Source organism: Prosopis cineraria, unplaced genomic scaffold (genome assembly GCF_029017545.1).
Source record: "Prosopis cineraria cultivar Desert tree isolate PC_DT_omini unplaced genomic scaffold, ASM2901754v1 PC11, whole genome shotgun sequence".
NCBI lineage: Eukaryota > Viridiplantae > Streptophyta > Magnoliopsida > Fabales > Fabaceae > Prosopis > Prosopis cineraria.
Window position 1 is genome coordinate 41,307,303 of NW_026555342.1, and position 18,547 is coordinate 41,325,849.

Consider the following 18,547-nt stretch of genomic DNA (forward strand, 5'->3'; position numbering starts at 1 on the left):
TAAGGCATGCCTTAGCAGTCCTCACAGATTCTCCCGCAGGAGTAGACACATTCATATCAAAAGGTAAAATACACACAGGCAAATCAAGGTTCTTTACACAAGTTTCAGAAATAAAAGAGTGTGTAGCACCCGAATCAAATAGTGCAACAATATCATGATGAAGGATTTTGATGTTACCTCTAATGGCATCTGGGGAGTTCATGGTGTCCTGAGTAAGAGCAAACACACGGCCAGAGACAGTAGGATGTTGGGAAGGGTTCTTCATATTTGAGCCCTGGTTGTCCCCACAAAACTTTGCAATGTGACCGGTTTCCCACAAATGTAACAGACCCAGCACTGTCCGAAATGACGACGCCGCATTTAGTGCACTGTTGAGAGCTCGCTGTACTCGGGGCAGGGGTAGATACTGTTGGGCTCCTCTGTGACCGTGATAACTACTATGATAGCTCCTCTGTCCTTGGCCCCTTTGAAATGGACCCTTTTTGCCTTCCTTGGTTCCATGAGCTACTCGAACCCTGATGGTTTTTCTTCATAATGCCTCCAGTGGGTCGAGGGTAGGTTGGGGGTCTACTATATGAATAACCCCTCTTCTCTCTCTCGACCTCCTTCTTACTGCGAGCTACTACTTGTAGTTTTATGCACATTTCATCATAATCTCGGATATCTAGATGAGCCAATTGCTCCCTCAATTCTGGTCTAGCCTTCTCCAATAAGCGCTTGGCCTTCCATTCAGAATCATCCCTATACTGCAGGTACGTGGAGTATCTAGATAACTCCTGAAACTTAGCAATGAATGTGTCCTCATCGAGGTTCCCTTGCTTAAAGGCATGGAACTCCGCTTCCTTCTCAGACCTTAACTCTGATGGAAAGTAATGCCTGAATAATTTTTCCTTGAATTCCTCCCAGGTGAGTGTAGAATCATCCCTGGGCCCTGCTGTCTCCCACCAATCTCTTGCTCCTTTCACTAGGAGCACTAATGCTACTTGTACTTTCTGATTGCTGGTGCATGTGACTACTCGAAAGATGGACTCGAGTCTCTTCACCCATTCCTCTACCACGGATGGTTTAAGGTTACCATCAAACGTAGGAGGGTTAAACTTCCTAACAGTTTCCCACACATCAGTAATGGTCGGTGGGGCTCTCTGTTCCTCCTGCCTAATTTCCTCCCTTCTAACTCATGATCTCTCGGAGTGGCAGGATGTGAGGAACTGCCTTCCCCCACATGACTCTCAACATGAGCCCTATCTCCATTTTCAGTTACCTTTTGCCTCTTTAGCTCCGTCAACTCTTGTTCGTATCCTTGAACCTTGTCTGTTAATGTTTTTACAAGCATTCTCAATTCCGCCAAGTCAGGCTCCTCGTTTGGCAGCGGCGGTGGCAGGTGCTCATGTTGGAATCTTGAGTTACTGCGAGTAACAGGCATTTTCTCTCCCCTCCTAAAGGATACAAGATATAAATAATAAAATTACCTAGCTATATAATGGCCATACAATGAGAAGCACCATAACAATGTATATTGCCAACCAACTATATGCAATGCACTACACATAATAAATACATATTAAATTCACACAAATAATAGTTTCAAACAAAAGTTTAAATAAGTGTTACTAAAATAGAGGCTCAAAACATGATGCTCTGATACCAATATGTAACACCCTCAAAACTTACAGACCGATTTTTCGCAAATTATTAAAACCATTATCATGGTAGAAAAATTTTCTTACCATGATACATCCAAGACATAACACAAGTCTTAAAAGATCCAAAAAGGCAATTAAAACCATGAGGGACAGACATAATTCTCATGGTCATATAAATATTTAATAAAAAGGATTAGAGTTTACATGTTCCACAAAGAAGATATGTCCTAAGTTGGCACAAGATACATTGTATAATCCAAAATAAGAGGCAACGTAAAAGATGGTGTCTCATACACCATAGTTACACCTCTGGTGCTTTCTCGGCCGGACTCGCTCCTGTAAAAATATTAACATGGGAATGAGACTTAAAAGTCCCAGTAACCAAAAATTAATATGTAATGATGCATGCGGATGTAACTAATCATGCGATTGCTAAGTGGGCACACAAAACATTTAACCGAACAATATTTCCAAACAAACCGAACAAGTATTTAATTGCATGACTACACCTTATATCCTCCTTTCGCCATGCTCGGACGCCAAATCACCCGGCCAAAGGTGAGTTGGACCAAGCGACACGCCACTCATTGGGTCCAATGAGGGCTTACCACGTGGTAATAATTAACCGAACAGAAATTCCCATTAACACTATATATTAAAATACCCTGACAAGTCATGCATCATTCAAATATCCAAACAGGAATATAGCCGAACAATAATATCTCATCATGATAAACAAAAATAAATTTTTGACCCACTTGGCAATAATTTAAAACAAGTATATAACAATATTTATTTTCAATAATTCATAGTTTTTTCAAACAACAAGTCAACACATAACCATTCACAAACACACTCATCACAACACATTAATGATGGTTACCTTGTGTCTTGAATAACAAGTTCCCCTTCATAACTCCTTTTTCACCACTATCTTTGTCAATATAATCTACATAATTATTTCACAATACTATATATTAATTTTACATTAAAATAAATAACTCTAATTTAAAGAGTTAGAAAGTCTTAGATCTATAATCCATATTAATACTAATTTAAGATTTATGCCTCATTTAACTTCCCAAATTCTTTTTCTAAAATTCTCGTACCCTAATAAACTATTTTTTTTATCCTCAAATCACTTCTCGTATCACAATTTCATCCTTCTATATTCTAAAAATTCATCCAAAAATAAATTAAAATTTTAGAATTATCCTGAAACCTCAAATCACCTTTCTATAATCTCAAAAATACCTATTCATACTTAAATAAATATTTAATAATCATAGGTTTATCCCTACATCTCAGATTCCACATAAATTCAACCATATAGATCTAGATTTTAACTCAAAAATTCTTAAACATGAGTTTCAACCTCAAAAAAATATCCTATAATATTTATTATATCCCTAAGAGTTTTAACCTATATTTTTAATCCATCATATCATCAGATTAACTATCATATAAAAAAATCCTAATCAGAATATTTACTCTATCTTACAAAATAATCATATCACTAGAAAGCTAATATTATTTAGAAAATAACTATAAAATTAATTTTGTAATTAAATAAATTTTTAAATGCTAATCTAAACAGGAAAGTTAGAACATACCTGAAGAAAAAGAAAATAATCCCCCCTTGCGAGAAAACGCCGAGCAACGTGAGAGGAAGAGAGAAAAATAATATAAAAATGGGATTGTGGTCCCAAAATTATATTAAAAAAAACTATAGGTTTGAATTTAATTATTCAAACCTTTGGGCCATTACTTGCAATTTTCACAAATTGCATCTTGGGCCCTTAATTGCAATTTTCACAAATTGTAATAAAAAATTCCTCATACTTCCTCCACAATGCACCTCCTCTTTTTATACATGAGGAGGTGCCTTTCATTCCCACATCTAACCGATGTGGGACTAAACCCCTCCTTTTTTTTTTTACTTTCTTTTCTTTTTCTTTTTTTTTAACTCACACACACACATTAATAATAATTTTTTTTAAATCTTAAAATTGTATCTTAATAAAATATTTCTTATATAATTTTAAACTTAAGTTTTTAATTCATAATTAAATGCCTAACCATATTATTATTTTCAAATAACCTCAAATAATATAAATTCCTATTATTATCATCATTTTAAAAAAAACTTAAATTTCATAATTTTTTTATCTAAAAATTAGGATGTTGCAGTTCATATTGCAAGGAATAATTTGATACCTATATAAGTATGAATACTTGACGAGGAATGTGTTTGAGTTTCATATAGGTACAAGGAATACATACTGGAATGAACATTGTAAAAGATGACATTTGAACAAGATTGATATAGGTAGCAAGAATATGGTACCTATATGAAATTACGTAAGGTAAGATGAAGAACCTGTGTTTATATGAGTATGAGAAACTTCATATGGGTATGAGCATGGAGAGATGGTATTGAAGACATTTGATACTAGTATGAAGTATATGACGTTGACATGAATTAAGTTGAGCATAAATACAAGCATGAGCAAATAGTCATTCGTATAAAGATGAGGATAAGAGAAGTAAAATTTAGATAGTTGATACCAATATGAAAATGAAGATACCGGTATGTAAATCTTCAAGGAAGAAAAGATACCTTTCATATGGTATGGCTATGAAGATAGGAGTATGAGACCCTTAATACTAGTATGACATAGTTAATACTGGTATGAACAAGACGAACTTAGTAAAAAAAAAAAACTAAAACATGAATTGATCATGTTCAAGGAGATTTGAGATAAGTCAAACACTTATCTCAAGCCTTATGAGAGAAAATAAAAACAAAGGATAAGTTTAGGATTAGAAATAAGATAATGAAGCCTATAGTTTGGATTATCTTAATTTTTTGAAGAAAAAAAAAGCACACAACCATCTAGAAAAAAGAATACTTCTCTATTTTATAATAATCAAAACTAAGATTTAACAAGGTTGACGGGAAGAGGGTGTTATGAGCTGAACTTTCTTTTAAGGTCTAGCAAGGTAGTCTGTAATGGTATTGTGGTTTCCTTTAATGTGTCGAACTATGAATTTGTATTAGGAAAACCAATCTTTCCAATGAGAGAGTTGAGCTTTACGGAGAACCCTTTTATTTTGATTAAAAAAATCTTTGGGAAAGATGTATTGTCTATTTCTACTACAAAGTGATAGGGGTTGAGATGAAAGCTGAATTTTCAATGCCACATTTCACAGCTAGAGCTTCTTTATAAGCTATGTGATAATGCTTTTCAGAGAGCTTGAATTTCCCACTAGCATGACCACAATAATGTCTCTTTTTATTAATTTCTTCTATGAGTACTTCTCACTACTACAAAATAGATTTATATGAGTTCCTATTTCAGAACGTTTTTGTTTAAAAACGCTCTAGAATGGTGAGGCGAAACTTACCAAAGTGCAGTAGAAAAAAGAGCTCCCATATATGTTTCATATAGAAGTGCTTCTTTTAAAAGCACTCCATTAGATCCCATGAAAGAAATTTAAAAAAGCAATTAAAATCTATTGGAGCACTTTTGTAATAAGCACTTCCACAACTTATATTTAAAAGAATATTTTTTAAAAAATAAAGTTTCTCAGAGTACACTTCCATAGATAGAAAAAAAAATTTTAGATACAAAAAAGCTATAAGAGCATTTTTTTAAAAATATTTTTTAAAAAGCACTCAAAAAAATTATATATACAAAACTATCAGAGCGCTTAAGTTACAAGCGCTTTGATAGAAATTGCATATGGAAGCGCTTTCTTAATTAGGGCTCTTAAAGGAATTTTTTAATTAAAAAACAAAAAAGAAAAGCCTCTCATCTGCCCGAGCACCCATCCCCTACTCAGAGTGAGATTTCTAATCTAATAATTCCAAGCTCTCTCTCCAACGAAGCTCTCTCTCTCTCTCTCTCTCTCTCTCTCTCCATTCTTCTCCTCACCCCACAAGAAGCTTCGTCTCCAACTGCAAGCCAGCCACAGACCCACAGTCGATGTTAGCCCAAGGGGCTGCCAAAGTCGCTGTCAAACATAGTTTGTAGATTGGCCTTGTCTGTCAAGTCCCAAAGGACTGAAACCTTGCTCGCGTCGCGTCGTGCCGTCACGTGTTCCGTCGAAGTCATCGGTCGGCGTCCCGTCTTCGTCCCTTTTTAGATCTAAGCCGTGCGTCAGAGTAAGGAAGAAGATGGAGTAAGGGTTCTTAATCTTTGATGCATCCGTCTTCTCCTCACTTTAGATCTAAGCCGCATGTCCGTCTTCTCCCCTCTTGATGAGATCCCTGTCCTCTGCGATGTTGAGGTCACTCTTATTGTCTTCTCCCACAAAGGAAAGCTTTGAGTATTCCACTGATTCTTGGTATAATAAATATTTATTGTATATATACTTCCTATATATTCACATCATTATTACTATATATCTTTTCCTTATAGCTGGTTTTTATGAATGTTGCGTGCAAGTGTTTATTTCTTTCTTCTTTCGGTAACTGATGATGATGAGAACTAATTACTTCTCCTGAAAAAAATATGACGTTTTTAGGTTCAGGGATGCATATCACCTTACATGACAGCAAATCCTTTGACCACTAGCTAAGCTCATAGTTGATAGTTGTTTTCCTTTGGAGGATTTTTCATGTTGCCTCCTCAATTGTGGAGATAAGCATCTTTTTGACAGGGACCTAAAGGCGATGCTGAAGTGTACAACGTTTAATTTATTTTAGTATCCATCTTTTCCTCTGTTTCTGGTTATTTACATGAATGTGTAGTAAAAAGGAGAATAGAGACTTACTATAGTGTACAATGGTTATTTACTCTAGGAATTTCTAAATTTGGTTTGACTATAAGCTGTGATATATTTTACTTTGACAGTAGAATTGTGGAGGAGCTATTGTTCTTATTGACTATAATCTATCTAATATGGTAAATATGGTCTTTTTATTTCATTGGGAAGGATCAGAGTACGTGCCTTTTCGTTACAAAATATCTTTCACGGCCAATTTCTAACAGTTCTATTTTCAGTTTTCATAAGATCAAATCTGGCTAACTGATCGATGTCTGAAAAGTAAACATGAGAGACTGCTCTCTGCATAAGCTATATATAGTTAACTTGCTGAAACTAAATCAAAAGCGTTTTTAATGAGGGATTGACACTCATGTAAAGGATTTAATATACTGTTGAGATTCTAATGTAGCATGTTTGCATCCGAGATATTTCATGAATCCTGAGATATAAAACAATGTTGTACATCAGATCTTGTGAAAATTGTTGGCACTCTTATTGGACCTTTCAGTGACCCATAAATTCAGCTATATTTACCATCTTGATATGTAGTAACTGTCACTCTTGATTTTTCATAATATGTTATCTTATTGTGTTTGGTGGAAATTGTTAGCCTAGTTTGTTGTGGTTTTGCTCTTTCTGGACCAAAAATTATAAGGACATTATAACAACCATTCATATTTCAAAGATTTCAGTGGGGGCAAATGAGTGTAATATAGGTTTGCCTGTGGTGATAAATGTTATTTAGTAGAAATTGAAAAGATTATGTTTTTTTTTTGTGTTTTATTTTATTTTCCACTTATCTTTACTTCTTTTCCCTGGATATGCAGAGATGAGTTATTGGTCTCCATCATTTGTTCTTAATAATCAGCATATGCCATTGTCTGCTGCAAGCACCAAAACTTCTGTTAGTATCAAAAGCAGCGCCTGTTTTATAAGTAGTCTGAGCCAACAAAGGTGCTATCTCTCTGTTGCTGAAGACCATTATAAAATCAGGAGACTCAGGATTTTTGGGGTAATTCTATATAGACAAGGATTGTCACATTTGCAGGCCCAACAAGGAACTTGGGAAGAACCTGATGATGGTAGTGGGAGTATGATGATGAAGAAGAAGATGAGCAAACAGAAGATGAGAACTATGGCTTTGAAAGTGATTGGGAAGAGGAAGGGATTACAGCATTAGCCATTAATGGTGCTATTTCACTGGACAAGTATGGGGAGGATATTAAAAAAGGCACTTTCCCTATGCCTATGATTTTTTTTTTAAAAAAACTCTTTTGCAGTCAGACCTGGACATCTTGCTTTCAATATATTATGGTTTAAGTGAAGTTCCAGATTATGGAATGTTCAGAAGTATAGGAAAATGATGATGCTGTAAGTGACCAAATCCAATTAATATAAACAATGTTGATTTGTTGAAGAAAGTCTTTTGAGTGTTGTGGTAATGGTGTGAATTTGATATAGGAATCCAGGAACCAATATGAGGTTTCATCAGGAAACAACGGTTTCCCACTGGAAAACAGCAGGAAGCAGAGTGATGCAGCTCAAGGCCTAAGGTGCTACTCCCAAACGCCTATTTCCTATGCTGTTTGTGCTCAGTATTTAGACTCATGGCACTGATAACAACAACAACAACAACAACAAGCCTTTATCCCACTAGGTGGGGTCAGTTACATGGATTGCAAGACGCCATTGTGCTCTATCATTTATTAAGCTTTTAGAAATATTATTAAGAGATCACGTTCAACAACTTCCAAGAGTGTTCTCTTAGGCCTTCCTCTACCTCTCTTAATCGGACTCAAAGTTATATGTTCCACTCTTCTCACTGGTGCCTCCCTTGGTCTTCTTTGTACATGCCCAAACCATCTCAACCGATTTTCTACCATTTTTTCCTCAATAGGTGCCACCCTCACTTTTTCACGTATGTGCTCATTTCGAATTTTATCTTTACGTGTATGTCCGCACATCCATCGTAACATTCTCATCTCTGCTACTCCAACTTTATGTTCTTGCTGTCCCGTTAGAGCCCAGCATTCACTACTATATAACATTGCTGGTCTGATAGCAGTACGATAAAACTTTCCTTTAAGTTTATTAGGCACCTTACGGTCACAAATAACTCCTTTAGCTTTTTTCCAATTAAACCACCCAGCTTGAATTCTATGTGAAATATCTTCACTGATTTCGCCATCATTTTGGATAATGGCTCCCAAATATCTAAACTTTTCCACTTGAGGTATAATTTGATCTCCCAATTTCACTTCCAAATTATTTTCGAATAGTCCTTTATCAAATTTACAATATAAATATTCCGTCTTACTTCTACTCAGACGAAAACCTTTCGACTCCAATGTCCTCCTCCATAACTCAAGTTTGCAATTAACCTCTTCTCTTGTCTCTGCTATAAGAACTATATCATCCGCGAAGAGCATACATTTCGGGATTTCCTCTTGAATATGTTCCGTCAAAACATTTAAAATCAAGTTGAACAAATAAGGACTCAGAGATGATCCCTGATGTAGCCCAATCTTTATAGGAAAATCCTTTGTTTGACCACTAGGCGTTCTTATACTAGTTTTTACCCCCTCATACATATCTTGTATGGCTTTAATATAAGCAATCCGTACTCCCTTTTTTTCCAACGCTTTCCAAAGCACTTCTCTTGGTATACGGTCATATGCTTTTTCCAAATCAATAAAAACCATGTGTAGATCTTTATCTTTACAACGATACTTTTCCATTAATCCCCTTAGTAGATAAATCGCTTCTGTAGTTGATCTACCTGGCATAAAACCAAATTGATTCTCAGAAATACTGATAATTGAGAGTAAAATTTTTGCCAGGAAGAACTTAAAAAAAAAAAAAATTAAAATGCATGCATGCCCTTAAACCCTGAAAAGTAAAATAGGATGCAGAGAGTTCAATGGCTTGGTAATTCTTGTGTTACTCGAGTCTGTTGGTAATTAACAAGAAACAAAATTAGATTGGATGAGTGCATGCATGGGTTTATAAAGACAATGATAGCATTTTAAGCAGGAGAAGGGTAGAGTGTAAGAGAAGAAGGAAGCTCCAATATAAGATGGTGAGGTTTGAAAATGGATATACAAGGGAAATGGGGGATGGTATGATGAATTTAGATATGTCTTGTGTGGGTGGTGGGCTGTAATATCATGAAACAGAGGAGGAAGAGGAGAGTGTAGTCAGGAGAAGGAAATGAAGAGAAGAAAATAAAATAAGCGAGGTTGAGTAACTGTTACGATGCTGTGCAGGAGGAGGTCGGGGAGGATGGCGCGTGAGATTGGAAACATGGCAAGTAGCGTTGGACTTTAATCATTTTCTTTATAATCTTTACCAGTCAGTTAAAGGATGCTTTATTAGCAACATGACATGAAGTAATTGCTTTTACTATTAAATATTAAAATGTAACCATTTAGCTTTTGAAAAGAACAAGTAACAGGAAAAATCTACCTAGTCAAAACCTATTTAATCCTCTAGAAGGGATTAGTGAAGATTGGACTTAAAGGAAAATTTATGGATTTAGCTTCCATTTAGTGCCCTTTTAGACTTGTTGGTATTCTGCTGATAGCTTTTTCTATTTGTCTTAGTATTATTTTATAAAGAAAGAAAATGTGGTGACTAATCAAATGCGGTACAGTTCATAATAATTATAATCTCAAAGGCCTAAAATAAAGGGGGATCTTTGAAAATTGCTAATCATGACAATTACGTATAAATTATGCATTGAGAAGGTAAGTGCTTTCTAACTATTTTCCTATTTTATTTTTATTGTAATGTTTTGGTAAATATTGTCATGAAGGATGCTTGTAGATTTCTTGTTTGGCGCTTTTTTTTTTTTTTTGTGAATTTCATCACTCATCTTATTTTTTTTGTTTTATTTTGCCATTGTGAACTTATCTTTCTTTGTTTTTTTTTTTTAGTTTTGCAGAGGAACAAAACGCTGTTGAAGGAGCATGAGAAGAGAGGGAAGTCATCGGTGTTTGTTGTGGTACCATATTAGCTTTTAGGATGTAATCCATTATGCATAGGGAATTTTTAAAATTTTAAATTGTATGACTCCAAATACTGATTGAATTTTGACTAGTTTGTAATGATGTATAATTTTATAATGTTTAATGAATTTATGCTTTGTAGTGTTTAAATTGTCTTAATATTATCGAGTAATGATTTATTATAAAATTTATTAGAATGTATTAAAGGATATGTCTAATTAAGGAGAATATTTTTTTTTTTTAAAATAAAACTACATGCAAGAGTGTTTTTTGGATAAGCACTCTTGTGGAGAAGCATTCCTATAGAGCCACATATGGGAGTGCTTTCCCAATAAGCGCTCCCATAGAACTCCTTCATGCTCATTTTGTAATCTTTTTTGAGAGGCCTATTGGAGTGCTTCTGGGAAAGAGATCTCGCAAGGGCGTTTATGAAAGTGCTTTAGAAAGTACTCCCATACATTCAAGAGCACTAGTTATAGGAGTGCCTCTGAAGCGCTCTTGAAAGCAAAAAAATAAGTGCTCCAAAAGATATGTTTTATAGTGGTGTCTCTCTAACAATCATTATTTGCATCACTTTATAGAACTCTAACCTTTATCTAGAATCTTTAAAGGTGGAAGATGTTGAAAAATCTACTTTAGATGTTGGGTAGCTTCTATTTGACTTATCGCCTACAACGATGGATTTTTCCATAATAAGTTGGACCATTGGTTGGTATGATGTGAACTTGAGGAATAAATTCTTTGATGTAATTAATAATCCCTAATAACTTTTGAATTTGTGTTCTGGATAAGTGTTCATTTAGAAAGTTTAATAGTTCTCAAGTAATATGTGGGTTGGGTTGGTATACCATCCATCTTGAATAGTCAACCCCAAAAATTCTATTTGGGCAATATCAATATATCCTTTTTAAGCTAAGAGTATAATCTCATATTGCAACATTATTTTATAGAATTGGGCTAGGAGGTTCTTGTGCTCTTTCTCAATTTTAGAGAACTGTAACATGTCATCAATGTATGTATATCAATACTGTTGATAATAGGAAAGGTACGGATCAAACTTTGAGAATATTTTGGCCTTCTTTAGATGGACTAATTGAGTGTTAATCTTTATGAGAGGAAACTTGTCATCTTATAGAAAAGCATTAAGAGGCTTGTAATCAATTGCCAACCCCTCATCTCCTCTTTATTTCCCTAATCTTTTTTCAACATAAATGCCTGGCATGCACATTCTTCTCTTGAAAGGGAAAGGCCTTCAAGATTCATCCTAGGATGGGATACTTTTGTTGGATTGATATCTTCATTCTTCTTGAAAGGAAGCTTGATGAAAAACCCCTCAATTTTCATCATGACTTTCATATCAAAATTAGAGGAGTTGATCTCTAATATACTCATAACTTAGAGGAGCTATTGGAATCTTTATGATGTTTGAGATATTAGTGTATTCCATAGAAAATTGTTTGAACCTGATACCCTTAGGGAGTATATGTAGGTTATTCGTTTGTCGATACACATTAAAGCAAATAAGGATATCTTTTGCAGGAAGATTATTTTAAAGGATTTTTGCCTCGATAGTGTCATCCAAGGGAAAAATTTACTCCAAATTTTCTTTAAATATGGCTTCTTATAGGCTGATCGTAACTTTTAATTTTCGTCCAACATGGACTTAAAGAGCTTTTGTTGTTCACAAAGCTTATCCAGAGCAGAAAGAGATTAATAAATTTATCCGAGAGATCCGGGACATGTCTCTTTGTAACGCATTAATGTCTTTGTATAAATCTAGTTGAAGGTTATCTAGTATTGAAACAATAAACATATGCCTGATATTAACATCAATAGCACCATTCAGCATGTAATAGTTTTCAAACATCTGTTGAAAATGCTTCTACAAATCTTTTCTATCTAATGAACAACACTTCATTTCAATGAACTTCTGTTGTTTCTTTTTTCAATGCGATTAAATCTCTTACAAATTCTTTATGAATAATTCTAAGGAATGATGTTGTATCAAGTTCTGTTGCTTGGATCTTTTGATACTTACTAAGATTTCAGAACCGTTCTCTCAAGTTTCTAGTTATCCCTAAGGGAAATTTTGAGAGTATTGATCTGCTCATCTACAAATAAATCCACACGTCAAAACTAACAAAGTCTTTCCCTCCATTTTTGTAAAGGTAGATCATCAAAAGTAAACCATCGTTCAAAGGAAGGTCTAAAACTATGGGTGTTTAGTCTAGTTAGATTGTCTTTCATGGATTTTGGCTCATCTTTAGGGTCTTCCATAGCTAGTTCTAGATGTAGTTGAATTATGGCAATTCTGGTTAAATCAACTAGATGCTTCAAAGTTGTATTATTAGATGAGATCTTAGTTGAAATAATTGAGTATGAATCTTCTCCATCAGTATAAGCTTGTTCAAAAATAACTTTTCTTATAGAAGTAATAGTTCTTAAGGAATTTTCTATGCCTTTAGCTTTTCCAGAGGGTGGAGGAGATGTATGTCAAGGTGGTAAAGGAGGAGATGTCTTAATTGTCAAAGGTTTTTCTCGAGGTTTAGCATAAGATGGCAAGGCTTGATATTCTTGTCTTGGTATGAGGTTTCTAGGGAAAGGTCAACTTTTTGTATGTGATAAAGGTAGTTTTGGTTTCTATAGTGACTTTTTCTAGGCTTGTCCAAGGATAGGATAAGACATCTTGAAGGCTTTACTATAATGACTTTATGTTGGATAGGTCAGGTGTATAGAGGTGCATGAAGGGAATTGTCTTCTCATGGTAGGATAAGTGGGATAAGATTTATAAATAGTTCTAGATTGGTCTTTGGCTAAGTCTACTTCTATTTTCTATGGTTGCTTCTATATCTTAGAAATTTCTTTCTCTTTTCTTCTGAAATCAAGTCTAAAATTATCTCTCATTTATATACCTTTTGAGATCTACATCCACTTGGATTCATTTGTAGAGATAAAGCATCTGTTCTACTTGTAAGATGGTTGAGCTTAAAATCAATTCTATGAAGAACTCTATTTTGGCTTACAACGTTTTGAAACTACTAGTTAAGAGCTTCTTTTATAGAGGAGACATGATTTAAAGTTCCTTGAGGGGATATTTCTGTGACAAGAGATCAATTCTATGCTCTAAAGCAGAAAATTCTTCTTCATAAGGTCTTATCATTGCTATACAAGGCAAAATTTGTACTTGTGCAAGCAGGAGTGTTGGAATCACAAGTTTAGGTTTTTTCAGTAGAAGGAGATCTTTATGGCCTATTTTTTAAAGAAGATCAAAGAGAGTGCTTCTTTATGTGGGGAGGATTTGGAAGTCTTACCCATCTTCTTCTAGTTTGCTTTAGGCCATTGTTATCATCATCATCATCATCTTAAGAAGGATGCTTATGTCTTCAAGCAAATCTAGGATGCTTAAGCTTCTTGGAGATCTTTCATGTTCCATACCAGTCATCATCACCATCAGAGTAGTTCCAAAAATCACAATCAATCATAACTAGGATCACACATTTTAGGTCCCAAATAAAGCGACCATCAATATGAGAAACATAAACTGGCTTGGCTTCCTAAGTAAACTAGTGCAATAATTAAGATTTTATCAGAGATCTGGGCTAGATCTTGGGATCTAGGTCTCTTGAAAATTGATTTGATAGTCCTGTCTCCCAATCTGTACAGAATAAGGGATTTTATGGTGTAGACATCCTTCTAATTAGCATGAGACTCTTTTTCATAGTTGTTAATCCATTCTAATGGCATCAACTAAGTAACCTCTTCTTTTGGCAGATGTCTCAAGATTTGGATGATTAAAGATTCTCTAGGTCTATCAGCAACCATATATAGGTCATCCCTAGTTAGGCTAAGGAAGTTAAGATCAAGTGAATGATCTTGAAGTTTGTAAATAATTTAGTGGTAAAGGGTAGCCATGGTGGCTGAAAGGTCTTGCTCTACTCTAACTATCTTGATTTGGACTTTCAATCTAGTAGAGAGTGGGATCTATGAGCTTGATGTTGAAATCAGGGATATGGTAAGGATCATGCTCCCTTGACTGAGGGTAGTCAATAGTGTACCAATCATAGTGTGATTATAATGTTAACTCAAAGTGTTTTGATGATAGTAAAATCAAGAGAAAGGAATTTGCTGCTTGTGTTGACCATAATATCATGAATCAAGTAACACCCTTCTATTGCATGAATTGAAATCGAGGGTATATCTTCTGTATACTGTCATCTTTTTTTTTTACTCTTCAATTGAAATTTCTTCTTGAAATTATTGCATTTCAATGAATTGTAGTTGCATCCTTACACTAAAAAATGTTGTTTAAAGATGTCCAATAATCTTTTGCTAACTAAAGAAAATCTATCTCTATACAAGTAGAGACGAATATTGTGGTGTCTTAAAAATGGGCATCACTAAATAACTAGAGACAAATTTTTTAAGCCATCTTTGATTAGGGACAGATTTATTCTCTCTATAAAAAATGCTATCTCTAATTCTCATGAAAGATTCATTTTTATAAAATGCTCTAAAAGTTATATAAAATGATGGAGACAAAATATTATAATCTCTAAATTCATCTCTAAAAAATGAAAACTAAATTCCTCAAAGCTTCACTACTATGTCAATGCCACATCACTTAGAGACACCTTACCAGGCATGTGTGCATCTACACATGCCAACTCACTTAACACCTCACCCACCTATATGGGGGTCAACTAATCCCACGTCATGTGTCATGTCACCACCTCATTCTATGTTAGTAGCCACTATGCACCACGTCACATATTCATCACAAAATATGCTAAGGCCAATAATTGATCCCTTGACCTCCCACCTTCTAAGCCTTAAGTCCTCCTTCTTTGCTAGTTGAATGAAAATGCACATGCTATAAAATCCACCTAAGAGGGGGTGAATTGGGTTAATTAAAATTTAAAGCAATTAATGCAAAAATAAAGATAAGAAAGGAACAATATCTCCAAACAAAGCAGAGAGAAGGAAAGAGGAGCTTTGCATAGAGAGTTTATCTTAGTTCAACTCTATCCACTTGAGCCTACATCTAGTCCCCAAGACATCTTTGAGATTTCTCACTATATTCACTAAGATTAAATTGGGCTTTTGGTTGGCTCAATACAACATAAACTTCTTACTAATTCTGGGACTCTCTCCCTTACAAAGGTAATTACAAATCTCTTTAAGCTCCCTTCACTTAAGTTCCTCTATTTCAAGTAGTGAAAATAGGGATGAATAAAGTAAGTTCAAGAATGAGTTACTCCTATTGAATATCTCTCTCTAAGATTGAATTTACAATCAATGAAGCTCATAAATAACGAATGTAGTAATAGTAGAATGTTGTTAGAATTGAATGCTTGTAGTTGGGTCAATAACTTTTCTATCTTCCTACTTCATAAATGAGTCCTATTTTTAGATGATTCTTGAAATAAATTTGTTAGAGTTATAAGCTTGCTGTTAAAGACTTCATCTTTATTTATTTTAAGCTTCCCATTGTTTGAGGCAGTAAAACAGTGCTTTCCGATAAGTTTTCAAGTTGTTGGCACCTTAAGAAAAGTAATGACTATATACATTAAATGCTTTGACAAAAGGCAAAAGAAAGAAATACTGGTTGAGCAAAGACATATGAGTAGAAAGAATAATTCAAATGATGAATAAGAGTTTAATTTCTCCTGTGGTTATGTTTAAGAGTACTCTAGAATGATAATAGAATGAACACAACACTTGAAAGCTAAAAAAGGATTAAAGTTAGGTGATTTTCTAAATGCTATGTTTTGGAAACAAAAAGCAAAGGAGAAATCTTCAAAGATGTAATGTCTAATTGACATGACCAAATTGTCACACTTAGTTCACAGCAACACAATTAGAAGTCCCTTAAATCTCTAGTGTTATCCAAATCACAATTATTCAAAATATTAAAGATAAATACTTTTAAATGATTGGGATCCCAAAATCAATTAAAAATCATTGAAAACCTCATAAAAGTAAGTATTTACACCCAACAGAAGCCTATAGGTTGCGTAAGCATCACACAATGTAAGAACAAAAACAAAACAACACATTTCAGAAAAGTGGCCATATGCCGCAGTATGTAGGTGACATGCACCGAGGCATGTACACCATGCGTCACAGTGCATGTATCAGATTTTGTTGTTAATGACTAGCTCACTAATACGAACTCCAACATGTGTTGTCTTCTCACATAAGGTTCAATTAAAGAGATTCAATCACCCATATGAAGTTTATTTGACAAGCTAATAACTAATAACATGGGTTTTATTTCAATATGATGTTTTATTTGAAAAGTAGACACTTGAATAAAAAATGACCACTTTTTGTCAATTCCACCCCCCTCATTCGAGCATTCCAAATTCAAGCCACACATCATTAGTCACTTTCAAGGGCTTGACCACGTCGAATAGGACATTTCACTTGATTGAGGAATGATATCAATAAAATCACATATCTATACAAGTTTGGCAATCAAACTGCACTTTTACACACAATAAGGTCTATTTTCACAATTTACCATATATAAACATTTTTAGGCCAAATTTTTACATGTTCACCATTATTACACATTTATATCACTATCTTAGCCCAATAAGTCATATTTCACCACAATCACACATATTAGAGCTAAGATCCACACAAAACTATACAAATTCCTGAAATACTATATGCTCATGCATTCCTATAGAAACTTAAATTATTGACATTTATAACATCATAAATTCATTACACAAATTCTTGTAGCCTGTCCTGAGCCTTTCCTTTTCCCTACTTGCTATCAGAATATGTAAAAATGTAACTACTTGGGTGGAATATATGAGGCGACGATGAGCAGATCATGGGAGGTTTGGGCAAATCTGAGGCTACCACAATGAGATGTGAGGAAGTTTCATACTCAAAGAGACAACAATGGAAAAAGTAAGAGAGAGAGAGAGAGAATAGGTAGAGATTTAGGATAACGACGGAGAGACGAAACTCTACAGAGACGCAGAGAGGTTGATGGAGCTTCAAGGGAAAAAAATTAGTGGTGGGGATTTGTGAAAGATGGTGAGAAGCAAAAGGAACATAGGGAAGGTTGAGAGAGACAATGATGCATAGAAATTGAAATAGAGGGATCGAGCAGTGAGAGTCGGTGAGAGGCCGGAAGAGGCGGTGATGCAGAGAATTTGGAAAGGAGATCCTCCCCTCATCCTTTCTCTCCTTTTCTTCTCCTCATCCCCATCCTCACTTTTGATAAAAAAATAATGACTCAGATTTAATTATTTTATAAAACAATAATCATAACATTACTTTAAAAGTTAAATAAATAATTTTAAATTATTAAAATTTAATTTGCATAGTTTATAACTGTAATAAAATAAATAAAAAATTTAATAATAACATAAAATGGTAAACTGTATTGGTTAAATTTTAACAGTTTAAATTTATTTTTATTTTTATATGATAATTAATTTATAAAATAAATAAATATGGATCCTTCATTTTATTGTTTAAGGGTGGAGATGAGGATGAGGAGAAGAAGAGGAGAGAAAGGATGATGAGAGGATCCGGACGCGAGAAATTGAGAGAATGAGCAAGATATGAGGCCGTCTGATTTCTGAGAGACAGAGAGAGATGAGAGGAGGGGAGGTGGGGTGACGTTGGAGTCAGAGAGGATGAGGAGAAATAGCTGTGTTTGTTTGTTACAATTCAGAACCGTTGGATTGAAATAATCAAAGGCTACAAACCATTATCCGTGTGTGATATTTAAAAATGGGATAATTATTCAATTGTAGATAATAACCATCAGTAAGTGATTATTCGAAAAAAATTAAATCTATATTATCATATTAAACAAACAATTTTGTATTAGCCTTTCTTTATGAATAATTCTCATGATCTTAAATATGATTCTCATATAAATTAAAAATATTAAATATCTTTTTATTTTTAGAATTGTGAATATAAAAAATAAATTAATAATACATCTTTATCCAATCAAATAAAAAGTTTATTTCAATGTGTTGTTAATGTTAAATAAGCTTAGGGCGGTCAGCGGTGGACTCTTTATGCTACATAAAAAAATCACATATCTTAATTTAATTTAAAATAATTATCTTAAATATATAAGATTAAGTG

At 34.2% G+C, this 18,547-nt stretch overlaps 2 long non-coding RNA genes and 1 pseudogene across 2 annotated transcripts; 1 reads left to right on the forward strand and 2 right to left on the reverse strand.

Annotated features, from left to right (window-relative positions):
• Positions 1–1,919: 1,919 nt before the first annotated feature.
• Positions 1,920–3,555, reverse strand: LOC129285251 (uncharacterized). Its single transcript, XR_008587133.1, has 3 exons — positions 3,257–3,555; positions 2,527–2,592; positions 1,920–1,979 (listed from the first exon to the last, which is right to left on the reverse strand). It is a non-coding gene; the product is annotated as an uncharacterized LOC129285251 (long non-coding RNA).
• Positions 3,556–5,483: 1,928 nt separating this feature from the next.
• On the forward strand, positions 5,484–10,573 carry LOC129284846 (uncharacterized). The gene is made up of 4 exons (XR_008586974.1): positions 5,484–5,993; positions 7,244–7,787; positions 7,878–7,969; positions 10,352–10,573. It is a non-coding gene; the product is annotated as an uncharacterized LOC129284846 (long non-coding RNA).
• On the reverse strand, positions 8,070–9,093 carry LOC129284845 (uncharacterized; annotated as a pseudogene).
• Positions 10,574–18,547: the final 7,974 nt, after the last annotated feature.